Here is a 14345-nt window from a genome sequence, read left to right as displayed (position 1 = left end):
TTTCCTCCCAATTTAGTATCATCTGCACACCAGAATTTTTTTAGTTTAAATAATGTGCTCGGAGTCATTTCAGGTACTGAAAAGCTGCGGATCCAACACTGATCCCTCCGGTGGCCCTGACATGAGTAACTTTTCTTCAGTTTAAAAGCACAGCTCACAAGCTGCTATTCTCACCAGCTGCAGTTTTACAATGTGGCAAGCTCCCTGGGAGTAAAAGACAAATCTTGGCTTAACTTTCCTTCTTGCTTAGGCTCTGTCTACACTTGGAGTGGCATGTAGGGTACATGTAGCTACATGCCACAGTGAAAGGAAGGCTACGTCCATACTCACTGTGGTGTGTAGCTACACCTGGCAGTGAAAAGCTCTGGCACAAGGAAAGCAGCAAGGTCTGAGTGCTTCCCTGCTGTCAGACCCTTTCCCCGTTGCTGGAGCCTTTCACTGAAGCAGGAAAAGGTCCCAGTAGCAGCGAAGGAGTGGGACACTACACACCTAAAAATAGTAGTGTAACCATGGAAAGCACTGCTTTGGAGTGCAGAGAGCCATGTAGAGTATAGAACCCAGGGTTCTGGTGTATCTGTACTCTACTCACCGTCACAGCACCTCACTGGCTACACTTCTATATATACCCATGCTAGATAGGTGGGCAGTGTCTGTACCCTACACCCCGCTGCAAGTGTAGACCTACGTTTAGCAACAAAGGATTATTGTGCCATTGCACTCTATATGATTTTCTGAAAATATGCTAATGTGTGAATATAATGTAATTGGGTTATGAAAAAGGTATCCTATAAGGTATCACTACAAAGCTTATAATCTACTGAGTGTTGTCATCCTATTTGCATAAATGTACCACTCTTGTATCTGAAACTAGAAATATGAAATATCACTCTGAGGTCCTATTGTAGTTATGCAAAGGGTGGGCCATTAATGGTGGTTTGGAATCTTGATGGCTCCAGTCAACCAGAAGAATTGACTGTGGATGGCTCTGTTTGCTTGCAGACCTTCCAGTGAGTCAGGCTGGGAGGAATAAGGGCTTGGAGTCATACAGTGACATGTGTGTGATGTTGCACCCCATAATGCTTTATGGAAATATGCTTATGAAAGTAAATATGACATAACTGGAATATGTTTTATGCTAGATATGCGTGCAGCATATCTCTGCAAAGGTTATAATCTACTGGATATATTCATCCTATTTGTATGCATGTATCATTTTTCTATTCAAAAAGTTATGAATATTGGCTATTTATTTAATTTTAAGTAGCCTCAGTGAACACATGGTCAGCTTCCTGAGAAAAGACTATTCTCAGTAAGTGCCCAGTCAAGAAACACTTAAGCCAACTATGAACTTGAAGACGCCAATCCACATCTGAGCTTTCTCAGGAATGTGGCCTGGCTGTTAAGGAACTCATAACCTGCATGGACATGTGACTTGCCCATGTGACTCCAAAACTCCATCTTGTAGCTGGGATTCTACACAGGGGGAGGGAGATGTGTCCATCCACAAGAGGAAGTCTATTTAAGCCCCAGGAAACCCCTACATTTTGTCTTCAGCTGGCTCAAGAGATAGCCTCTCCACCCCCAAAGGATACCTGTAAGAAACTGGAACAAAAGACAGTAACCACAGGGGTGTGAGTGATTGCTGGACCCAGACTAGAAGGAGGCTAGTCTGTAAAAGAAGCTTACTGGAACATCTCTGTGATGAGATTTCATCTGTAATCACTTTCTTACTGTATTAGGTTCAGACTTGCGTGTTTTATTTTATTTAGCTTGGTAATTCATTTTGTTCTGTCTGCTCTTACTTGGAACCACTTAAATCCTACTTTTGATATTTAATAAAATCACTTTTTACTTATTAATTAACCCAGAGTTTATATTAATACCTGAGGGTAGGGTGGGTTAAACAGCTGTGCCTATCTCTCTTTCAATGTTATAGAGGGCGAATAATTTCTGAGTTTACCCTGTATAAGCTTTATACAGGGTAGAATGGATTTATTTGGGGTTTGGACCCTATTGGGAGCTGGGCATCTGAGTGTTGGAGACAGGAGCACTTCTTAAGCTGTTTTCAGTTCAAGCCTGCAGCTTTTGGGGGATGTGGGTGAGACTTGGACCTATGTTTGCAGCAGGCTAGAGTTTCTGGCTCAACAAGGCAAGTTTCTGGAGTCCAAATTGGCAGGGAAAACAGACTCAGAGGTAGTCAAAGCACATCAGGTGGCTGTCCCAAAGGGAGTTTCTGTGATCCAACCCGTTCCAGTTATATCTTTCCAAAATGCCAAAGTGACTTAGTAGCCTAGATCACATTTTCAAAAGTGGCTTGGGCACTTTGGCATTTTTGTAAACTTTACCCAAAATGCGTTTGAACTTTTATAAAGAAAAGTTTCCTTATCTGTTTGTGCTGCAGTTAGATTTTCATGATGGGTTACTCATATTTCATGTTCGTATTACAATAGTGCTTAAAATCAGAGACCCATTGTCCAGGCGCTTTTCAGACCCATAGTAAGACGCAGTCCCTACCACAAAGAGCTTACAATCTAAATAGACAAGTCAGGCAAAGAGTGAGAGAGAAAAACTATTGATGTCCCCATTTTATGAATTGTTAACTGAGGCATAGGGAGTCTGTGACGGCATTGGGAAATGAACCCAGATATCCTGAGTTCCAGTTCACTGCCTTAGCCATAAGAACATCCTGCCTCCTGACAAATATTTCATACCAGGTGCTTTTCCTGTGTTCTAGATGATGTCGATCTCCTGTTAATCTCTCCTCAAAGCTCTCTGTTTTGACTAGCTTCCTGAGGCCCTCCTCTGCCTTGAGGTTATCTACTCAGGTTATATTCTGAGGGGCCAAAATTTGCTTACAGCCTGCTTCCTCCTACACTCGTAAGTCTGGGTATGTGTGCAGGTCTGAATGTGGTGGCAAGGATGGCGTTACTCCCCTTTATGTCATCGCATGGGCAAAGGCTCCAATGTAAAAAATACATTTCAAGAGCCTTCCTATTTATGTTCTGTTTCATTTTTGAATAGTTAAATGACGTCTTAACTCCAGATCTTGTGCCAATTCTATATTTTCTACCTGCTGTGTGCTTTCCTCTTGCAGAACAATAACTTGCTAGGACTGCATAGATTTTCTTTCTCCTAAAAGCAGAAAAGAAGCCAAATCTGTATGCACAATTTTAAATTATTTAAATTCCGTCACCCCAAAAAGTGATTATTTTCTTTTCCTATGAGGTGTTCCAACAATTTTCATGCAGTCAAGACAGCCTAAACTACTTCTTTCTTTGTTTTTTTTCACTTTGCTGTTCCCCCAGGACATTCTTCAGTGATTATTTCTTTCTGTCTTTATTTTCTCTCATTTTTTTAAACAACTCTAGTTCCCCTGAGGAAGTCTGCAGCGGTAATGCTGAAGCACCACTAAATGCAGTAAGGGAAAATCATCACTACTTGATGGCGTCACAGTACCAGCACTTTGGATAATATATTGTTGTACTCGGCTGGCTTGAGCCAGCAAAAAATATATACCAGAGCTCTGTGTGTTTGATTTTATTAATTTAAAATCTTGTGTGTGGGGGGGGGCAGAAGGACAAAAATATTATCACAGAATTTTAGGTAGAGAAAAAAAAAGACAGAAACTGACAGGGCTCAGGAGAGAGATATTTAGAGCCTTTTTTGATGTGCGAGTATTTCAAATCTGTAGCATTTTACAAGTGTTTCTTGCTGGATTTGCACAGTTCTGCAGACTGAAGTCCTCCATTCAGCACAGGTACCAGCATCTTGTTACTGCCCCACCAAAGTGTTTCAAACTGAAACAGAGGGACTTAATTTTCCATGTCAGTTGAGTCTTGGGCCTGTCTCTTAAGGATGCCTAAAAGATGGTCCATTGCATTGGTGACTTTGTGACATGGACTGTGTCCACTAGAAACTGGAATGAAACCAAGAAACTCATTTCATTTAGATCACCAAAAAAGGTATCGCCTGGCAGCAGCAGAAATATCATAAAAACAGGTTATTCAGTCAAGAGTAGAGCTGGTTGTAACCCAAGGAGGCTATCAGTGCTAACTGGCAGATGGCACACCATAACACAACTCATATCAGGCCTGTCACACATATTGCCCCAACACACTGTTGCCATAAGCTGTTTCTAAAAGGTGTCATGTGGTTTCATATGCAAACTGGTAACATGCTGGTCACTAATATTTGTGTTATGGAGGGTGGTGGATAAAGAATTATAGATCTGTGCTGGAAATATGTTCTTAAAAGATGTTTTGCAAGCAGTGCATAAACTCAATCTGCCCATTTTCCTGTTCTTCTAATATAAATTGAGCTGAGTAACACCTCCAAGGACAATGAAAAGTACATCTACATAGAAGGTAAAGTAAGCCATCAAGATTAATGAGTGAGATGGGGGAAAGAAAGACCTAAATCGTGACAGGAAATGGAGCTTGCACCCCAGGGAGCCTTCCTGGTTCTTGAAACAGAGACAATAGGCTTCAGAATATATAGGCACAGGCAAAAAGCCATTTTGGCATCCATCACCTAGGAATGAAAGGGAAAGCAGCCACCCTAGACCTCATAAAAAGTGGTCTTCTTTGGCTGAAAACTAAAAGTAGCTGGAACTGACTATAGCTGAGAAACTCACTTAGATAAAGATTGTAACTCATTGAAATTAAATTTTAACCATGAGAAAATGTGTTCTGTTTTCTTTTTACCTGTACCCATAACTGTGTCTTCTCTTCTTACTTATTATCACTTAAATATCTGTGCTTTGTTAATAAACGTACTCTTGCTTTATTATAAAGCCATCTCAGTGCTGCATATTAAACTAATAGGTGAAGTTCTCAGCTAAACCAACAGGCTGAAGTGTGCTCTGTCTCTTCGGAGGCAGCAAGCTTAATAACTTCTTTGAGAATCTGGTAAGAGAGACTGGACACTGCAGGAAAGACTGTTTTGAGGAGACTTGGCCTGGAAGAGCTGTTAATGTCACTTTGCAATGAGCATACAGGCTAGTGGAAGCCAGGGTGAGTCCAGAGTGTGGTGAGCAGGCTGCTGCTGTCGACTCTGACCCAAAGCCGCACCGCCCAGAGACACCCAGAGTTACAGGGAATGTGCTTACATAACTCCTACTGGTCTGGGTGAAACCCCAAAGCACCATACTGGCTGGTAAATAAATTTTCCCTCATGAAAGATTTATGTGAAAATGAATTTTTTGTTTCCATCAACATTTTTTCAGGTTGTTCAGTGTTCAACAACCATAGGTACATATTTTTTTAACAAAAAACTGATTATTTTCATGAACATTTCCTTTTATTTGAAAAGCCATTTCCCCCTGGAAAAAAAACCAAAACAGTTTGATGAAAACTCTTCAGCCATTACTACAGAGTTCAGATTAAGGATCTGAACATTTGGATTCAACCAGACTGAACCTCCAGACATTTTGAAGTTATGTCATAGCTAAGGATCTTTGCATCTGAAAACAAGGGATTCATAAATTCATAGATTTTAAGGCCAGAAGGGATCATTAGATAATATAGTCTGACCTCATATAATTTCACCCAATTACTCCTGCACTGAGCCCAATAGCGTGTTTGACTAAAGTACATTTTTTTGAAAGTCATCAAGCCTTGATTTGAATACATCATTTAACTGAGAATCCACCATTTCCATTGGTAGTTTGTTCTATTGGTTAATCTACCTCACTGTTAAGTGTGTGCCCTATTTCTGATTTGAATTTGTCTTATTTCAGCTCACGGAAGGATTGGGACCTGAATCTTCATGTTATGGAACCTAGTTTTCAAACTTGGTTGCCTACGAAAAGATCTTGGTTAAAATATCAAATAATAACAAAAATAAATGATTTGTATCTGATTTTGATTTTTTTCAAAAAAATGGGATGAAATTGTCACAGAATTTTGTGTTACAAGCATTGTCCCTTTTGTCTTCAAAATGTCGATGAAAAGTTTCACTGAAATCTCAACTTCAGAAATTTCAAGCCTCTCTAATAACAATGGGAACAGTGTTCAAATTCAGATATCTTCCATAAGTTGTACATATTTGGGCCCTGATCCAAAGCCCAAATTCATCTGAGTATTACATTTAAGCATAAAAACGGCCATACTGGGTCAGACCAATGATCCATCTATCTTAGTATTAGACTTAACAATTCTCATAAATGCTGTTTAGGAAGCTATACATAAAGGTATAGGCTTTTTTTCCAGGTTGCTGAGGATGCTAACTCCTCTGAAAATCTGACCAGTTATTGTTTAGGTTCCTAAGCATGGATCTAAAAGCCTAATTGTAGACATATCACTTAGGACAAACTTATGCAGGTAGGTATTTATGTGCCCAGATACATATGCAGTTGTCTGAAGATACTGATGTTGGGAAACTGTGTTATGATTATTGTTAAAGAATCATAGATTATAAGGGCTGGAAGGGACCTCAGGAGATCATCTAGTCCAACCCCCTGCTTAAAGCAGAACTAATCCCCAACAGGGCCCCTCAAGGATTGAACTCACAATGCTGGGTTTAATAAGCCAACACTCAAACCACAGAGCTATCCCTCCCCCACATATTTGTGGAGGAGATTTTCCAAGGCTTTAGAAGTGAGCTAGCCACACGTCTCCCTTTCACTCTGACATAAACACTCTCAGAAATTCTCCCCTGGTGCACTTCTCCTTTTGTTGTTGTTTTTGTTTTGTTGTATGTTGTTTATTTTTTTCCTGCATGGACTAGGGAGTCCTGCAACCTATAAACAGGGTTGCTGAATGTTAGTTACTCACCAACTTTATCTACTGACATACACGGGTCTCATTCCAATCCAGGTTTAATGCTTATTTGTTCGACCCAGAATTCTTTTCATTAGTCGGCGTGTTGATTTGATTCTTTTGGTGAAGCGTCTTTGGGCTGGGGGAGGGGAACTTGCACAGGGCATCAACAGTGCAGCCGCTCTGTGGTTTTTTTTTCTTTATTGATTTCTATGTAATGGATACAAAGGAGGGTTTTGTTTTAGAAGTTATTCATCGAGAGAGGAAAATTCCCTCTGATGTCTCTTACCAGCATGCATTATTTACACTCCATGCTGGGCCACGTGGGCTGGACTTCAGAGTCTCCGCAGATTCTGCGTTGCAGTGGGAATCAATGAATAGCATCCCCTCACCCGCTGCCTTCCCCTCATCACACAGGGCTGTAATGCTTTGGGCTTTGCTGGCCACTTGCAGCCATGACGTGCTAAAAGGGGAGAAAAAAAAAAAAAAGGTCAGGAAGGAAACAAAACAGATATGCCTATCCACTTATCTCACCAGCAAAATCTCTGAAGTTGAGTGAACAGCTTTTAGGGAAAATATGGCTTTTGCGTATCAGACCATACTGTCACAGCAGCATCTGTTAAGTTACCATTCGTGTGTGTGTGAGGAAGAATTAACGTTGAAAGAAAGGAAGTGGTCAAGTCAGCGCAGGCTCGAACGTGATTTTGTGGCTGTTGATGGAGCTATGGCTTGGCTCTACTGCAATCGCCACAGGGTTCTATTTAATGGTCAAATAGTGTAGCGATGTGATGACTCACCCGCGCAGTTGTCCTAGGAATTAGCTCTCCAGCTCTGGAGCGCCCTCTGCTGGCCAATGTCACGCTTGCCGCTGGCCCCCATGTCCATCCTGGACCCCGGTGCCCCTTACCTCAGGGATCTGCCTGTGCAATACCCCTGCAGTCTATGGGTCTCCCCACCCCGGGGGACCCCCAACCCTCTATCACCACCTCACCTCAGTGGCTACTGCCATTCACCATCTAGTCACCACTCACTGGGGAGACTGCAGTCTATATCACTCATCATCGGCAAGGTGGGGTTGGACCTGCTGCCTTTGCCTACCCTGGGCTGCACCACTGCAACCTTGATACCCTTTCCGGCCTTTATCAAGGCCTGCAGCCTAGGGGTTTTCCAGCCTGGACCTCCCCAGCTCCTCTGACCTTTCCCAAGCCCTGCTCCACTCTAAGTACCTTGCTGAGCTCCCAAGCAGCCAGGTCCATCTCTCTCCACAGCTAGAGAGAGACTGCCTGAGCTCCTGGCCCCACAGCCTTCTATAGGGCCAGCTGTGGCCTGATAGGGGCGTGACCCCAGCTGTGGCTGCTTCCCCACCAGCCTAAGGTTTGGTTTGCAGCCCCAGCCCTCTCCCAGGGCTGACTGTAACCCTTTCAGGGCTGGAGCAGGTGACCACCCTGCTACAAATAGTCTGTGCATTTACAGAATGCAACAGTCACAAAGCCTAACTTCTTTTAGTGTTCCATGGGGTGTTAATGGCCACACACAGAGGCTGAACTCCTATCACGTATTTTATGGGATAAGTCCAGTTTCAATGGGGCCGAGCCAAGTTCTGCCAACAGGGCCAATAAATGGTCCCCCAAATGTGTAGTTTGCTAGGGCATGGTGACAGGTGACGGTGATATGCTGTGATGGAGACACCCGATGTTACAATGATGTTGCATTGTGATGTTATGAACCATTTCATGGTGCTGTAACAAAAGCATGGTTCTATTGTGGAGCAACTTGGCCCCACGGGCCAAAAAGGGCACCTGTTGGTATATTTATTTCCTATGGATCAGTATAAAATCAGCACCTGGTATAAATTGGTGTAACTCCTTTCAAATAATCAAACTATGCCAGTGTGCACCAGCTGAGAATTTGGCTCATAACTTTAAGTTTAAAGTTTTATTTATTTTAATTCATTTTAAAAGCACTAGGTCCCACCCTGTGAAAGGTCTGATCACTGGAGGTGCTGTCTGTGTAGATTCTTGTGCTGTCTTCTTAGGGCCAAATTCTCCTCTTACATCAGTGTAATTTCTATGGAGTTACTCCTGATTTTCACTGATCTATTGTGGGAAGAGAGTCAGACCCTTAGAGTATAACTTCAGCCTTTCCTTTGCTCTGTACAGCGCTGAGTACACTGCTTGGCCAGGCATACCTAAGTATTCATTGGTATTTGTACGTTGGTTTGTTATTCACACCAGCTTATTTTTAAATGTCATGGAGTCATCAATGTGCTATAGTAACATGACATTGAAGTCACCTATAATAGTATTTCCACCTTCCAAGATCTGAAATAATGTAATAAGGCTAAATCCTGTATTTTCTTATTCAGCAATGTATTAAGACACAAATAATATAAACATAAGCACAAATAAGCAGGAAAAGAACCCACAAATATTAGAATTGGGGCACAACCCTAGTTTGTGATCTGCCCTATCTATTTACTAGGCTAGAGCTAGGAAGAGGCAGTTTCAAATGCTGCAGGAGATAGTTCGAAGTGGAGACGTTGCACAGAGAATCACGTATTGGTCTCTCTGGCTCCGAAGCTAAGGAGCACACCCTGTATATAAGGAAAGTGTGGGCATGAACATATGCTGAAAGCTACCTTACTGCTTTGCCGATGCTGGGATGGCTGTGTGTCGTTCCAGTCTACCAGCACAACTTATGCTGACACCAGTGGCCCCAAGGAACCATTATAGGAGCCAGAGGTCCTCTAAGATAGGGGAAGCCCCAGCTATTCCTTCCATCAAGCTCACTATTCTCTCAGCCAGGAATGACGGTAGTATGGGTATTGCTATCTCCTCGCAGTGCCACAGGATAGTGTTCTACATACTTTGATGCTTCTGTAGTTTCACTTGCTTCCAGACCACTTTGTGCCATTTTAATGCTGCAAAGCAGCCTCATTGCAACTTAGGACCAGAATTTTTCTCCCCCTGGCCCCAACACTCATTGTAATGTACTTGTTCATTTGTTGTTCGGCCTTAATCTGAAGTAAATGTTTAGCTGTCTCACAGAAATATGGACCTGATCCAAAGCTCATCCAAAACAATGGAAAGTCTGTCAATGAGTTTGGATCAGGCCCTATAAAATTACTCTTTGTGTGAAAAACACCCAATGGTGGGAATTCTGAGCCAATCAGTCTCACAGTATTAACACAGTCCTGAGTACCAGTACTCAAGGAGTTAACCCAGTCCAAAGCAATGCAGGCTGTGCTCCCCGCTAAGGGAAATGTAAAATAAAATGCATAGAAACCAAACTCATCAGCACTCAGAATTATTTATAGAGATTGCCTGGGCATTCTGGCAGGTAATACGTCCATTGTTCTTTTAAGTAAAATAACTAATTTGTCTCTTTAATAAAAGCATTGTAGGTATCCTGTGAATTTGTACATCAGCAGCATATTGGAAAGATGATGTGTGCATAGATGGGTTAGCCAAGAATAAACTACTGAGACTTCTGCTCTCTTGCTGAGAAAATGAACCTGAGGGTAAAATATTTCAAAACCATCCTGACATCACTGCAAGTATAGGCTCTTGTGTTATACTAATACTTTGCACACAGGTCATACTTCTCACTTGGGGATCCTAAAGTATTTTTCAGACCTCAAGACACTCACCAGGGAGGTGCTATGTTTTTTCTGCCCACTTTACAGATGCATGAACTGAGGCACAGGGAGATTAAGCACCTCTCAGGCTCCTGCTGATGTCATTGAGACTTTTCCGTTGACTTCACTGAGTGCAAGAGAAGAACCATAGTGCTAGCACTGGTCAAAGATTTTCAAACTTTACAAATTTTCAGTGCTATTTCAAAACTGGGAAAAAATGTGGTTGAAATTTTAGTGAAAATCTCCTACTCCCCTACCCTTCTTGATGACCACTTTATATTGTTGGCTGATTATTTTTTTTTAATTTTGAAACTGCAAACTTAGATTTATTAAAAAATGAATAATTTTTAAAAAAGAGGTATTTTTTTTTAAATTGTGAATTCCACACCCCACACTTTTGTCTGGACCGTCTCTACTAAATGACTTTTCCAAGGTGACACACAGCAACTCAGGGGCAAAGCCAGGAACAGAGCGCCTGATATGCGATTCATTGTCCTCTTCTCTAACAACTGTGTAATTAGCGTCTTACCACCAGGTCTGCAGCCCCTTGAGTGTGATGATATTATCAATGGAACCTTTATGAACCTACATTGTATAAGACTTTGAAAACCTTAGGTCAGTTCTGTTGTTCCTCCAGATCAAGTCAAGTACATTCATAGAACCTTTGCCATTTCAAAGTGATGTACCTAGAAGCTATGGGATAATATTAACAAAGGACAATTTGGGCTGTATGCTGCTGAGGTCAATTAGATACTGAAATATTTTTCCATAGGAAATTATGACTGTCCCATTACTTAGGACATTTAAAATTGACTAGTCAACACATGCATTACACAGTAGTACTAATTGGAACCTTGTTAGCAATCTCACAAGAAAAGACAAAGGGTTGAATAACTCAAAGGGAATGTTTTACCTTTTTCTCCTAGAAACAATTTCTTCATAGAAGTCTGAAGATATTGGCAGGGTGGTATCGGGGATCTTGCACTGCCACTGTCCATTCTATAGGGTGAAGTATGGACTTGTGGGAGGGGGACTCAAGAGATCCAAAGTTCTATATTCTTGGCTACGTCAGTGAGTTTCTTTTGTGTTTCTGCTTCAGTTTCTCAGTCTGAAATAGGGACATACGTCCTTTACAGGTGTGTTGTGAGGCCTACTTCATTAATGCTTGTGAAATACTCTGAGGCCCTTGGAGGAAAAGTGCTGTAAAACTGTTCTGTAGCTCGAGAGAGGAGTTCAATATATGTTGTTCTCAATGTGGTTCTCCCCCTCTCCCCTCAACACACGGAAAATATGAGAATAGTAACAACATCAGAAGCACTGAAATGTGTACCTCCAGACAGAGGAAAACAGTCACAAGGCACTGAGCAGGGTCTCTTCATCTTTACTGGACAGTTAACATTAACGGTAAAAGAGAATAAAGTCAGTATGTCTTAACGGTGTAAAAATTTAATACTCTGATGCACTAGATGGAACCTTCTTTTCAGATATCAGGGTAAAGACAATTGGATTGTATAATAGAGGGTAGGTGAGTTTGACGATGAGAAGTCTAAGAACATATATTTCCCACTCCATCTGGTAGGATTTTTGTGGTGTAGCCTACAAATCATTATAAAGCTGGTTGCCTATTGAGTCCCAGCCTGACTTTATGGGGGATTCTTCCAGAAGTTGGACATTTGTAGGCTGGGGAAATTTCCAAGGGGGCTTAAGGGCACTGGACATCTAAGTCCTATTGAAAGTCAGTCTAAGTTGGGTATCTAATGCCAATTGGCCCTCTGTATAAAACCCAACTTTTTTGGTGCTCATATTTAGTTATGAGCACTATTCCTGAGCTTTTGATGATGCTGACAAAGGGGAAAGTTAGATACAAAAGAAAGTGAAAGAGTATCGGACAATATATACCAATACAAAATCACATTTTAAGTACATTATTTGCATGAGGATTGACTTTAATTCATTTTGTTCATTTTTTATGTAAGTTAGGGAGATCAAAAGTCATTCCAACCTTTTGACTCCCTGAAATTGAAGCAGTAAATTCAGAACCAATAAGATAAATAACGTATGTATTTATTTATTTTTAATGTGGCAGATAGTCAACCAGAGCAATTTGCTGCTGCAGGAAGTCAGAGGCAACTGGTTTTTTAGAAAAGGTCCACGTAATTTTATGACTGTTAATAACCAATTCGTAGTTATGGAAGTTAAGAAAATGTTAGAAGGGTCATCAAATCTGATGCTTCCAAGGCAAGACGATTGCTTGAAGGGGTCAGAAGAGGTTCAACCACACCATATGCACACTCACCCACATTCCCAATCACCCAAGCATAGCTCTTCAGAGCTCACTAGGGATAGTGTAAGTTGCTTTTAAACTAGTTAACATGTGAGTCAGTACCTTCATTGCCTCCAACCCGGGCTACAGCAACAGAATCATCTCTGCATGAAGCCATGTGGCCTCACGAAGCTACAAGTTGTACAGAATATGTCAGTATGTCTCCTCAACATCTCAGGCAACTGAGAGCACATAAACCTGTCCTACACTCTTCACAGTGGCTTCCCATCGAATACTTCACCAAGTTCATGATTGAACTCCTTATATAGAAGGCTCTCAATGTTTCTGGGCCCAGGAAAACTAAATGATTGCTTAAAGGTCTTGGGATGAGGGCCATGGTCCTCAGTCCCACTCTTCTGGCACATTGTAACTATCTACTGCAAAGGGAAAGTTTTATTTGATGTTGGTAAGGGGGTCAGTCCAAGACTGTGGAATGAACACCCATGGGACCTAGGAACTACTACAAATCTCACCATCATGCATTGATCAAGTGCAGGGCACACACCTCTTTGACCTACTAAAATAAACACACAACACATCAATATTCAAAGACAAATCTTCCCAATAGGAAAAGAAAAAGAAGGAAACAGCCACACACAGTAGTTGCTAAACTTAATTCACTCTTGGAATATGCTCAGATACCAAGGTGATAAGAGTGGCATAAGAACATGGGTAGAAGATTAAGGAATAGAAATTGCAGAGTTAGGGGTGCTCTGGAGGTCATATTTTAGACTTCTTCCTAGGTTCCTTTAATATGATAGCAAGAGTTGGTTGTTAGATTAATAGATGAGCAATATGTCATACTATTTTATTTCCTGAACTAGGTCTACCAGTCTGATGGAAGTTTGTCTGTGCAATAAAGACTTTCTTCTCCTCTTTTTCTGTGATATGTGTGTCAGTAAGATCAGCTGAAGAAGCACAATATCACAGCAATCTTCTAGAGGTCCATGTCTTCCAATAAAAAGCAGAGGTATGGGCAGATGTATTGGATCAGTGGGATACAGAGTGTCCTTGTCATTATTTTGAAACACTGGAAGGGATAGCTCAGTGGTTTGAGCATTGCCCTGCTAAACCTAGGGTGGTGAGCTCAATCCTTGAGAGGGCCACTTAGCAATCTGGGGCAAAATCAGTACTTGGTCCTTCTAGGGGAGGCAGAGGGTTGGCCCAAAGTCTTTGCAGGATCCCTTCCCCTGCTATGTGATGACTATATCTCCATATATTAGGTACAGTTTTCAAAAGTAGCTACTGGGTTTTCATGTCTCATTATTTCAGTGCCAAACGGCAGACACATTAAGTGTCTCAAGTAGCACACTCAAACACATGTGCATAGTTACACCCTTCCTTCTGTACATTTTGGACATAGTGTCTGAAAGTTATTTCCACCTGACACCTTTTTATTTTGTTTTGTTCTGTTTTAGATGATTTGGTAGTCTCAGTCCAGTTAGTACTGGAGAGGTATCCATATCAAACTGGAAGAAAGGTATCAAATTGGCTCTTTCACTGAAGTGTCAAGGGCCATGTGTACCTGGAGACATTGAATTGGCCTTTGAAATTTTGGAGGGGATCACTGCTGGACAGGGCTAAGCACAAATTGACAGGGTTTCAGGTGGAGAGCTTGTACGACCAC

This window comes from Gopherus flavomarginatus, chromosome 3 (assembly GCF_025201925.1).
Source record: "Gopherus flavomarginatus isolate rGopFla2 chromosome 3, rGopFla2.mat.asm, whole genome shotgun sequence".
Classification (NCBI taxonomy): Eukaryota; Metazoa; Chordata; order Testudines; family Testudinidae; genus Gopherus; species Gopherus flavomarginatus.
The sequence above is the reverse complement of the archived record's forward strand: the minus strand, read 5'-3'. Positions refer to the sequence as shown.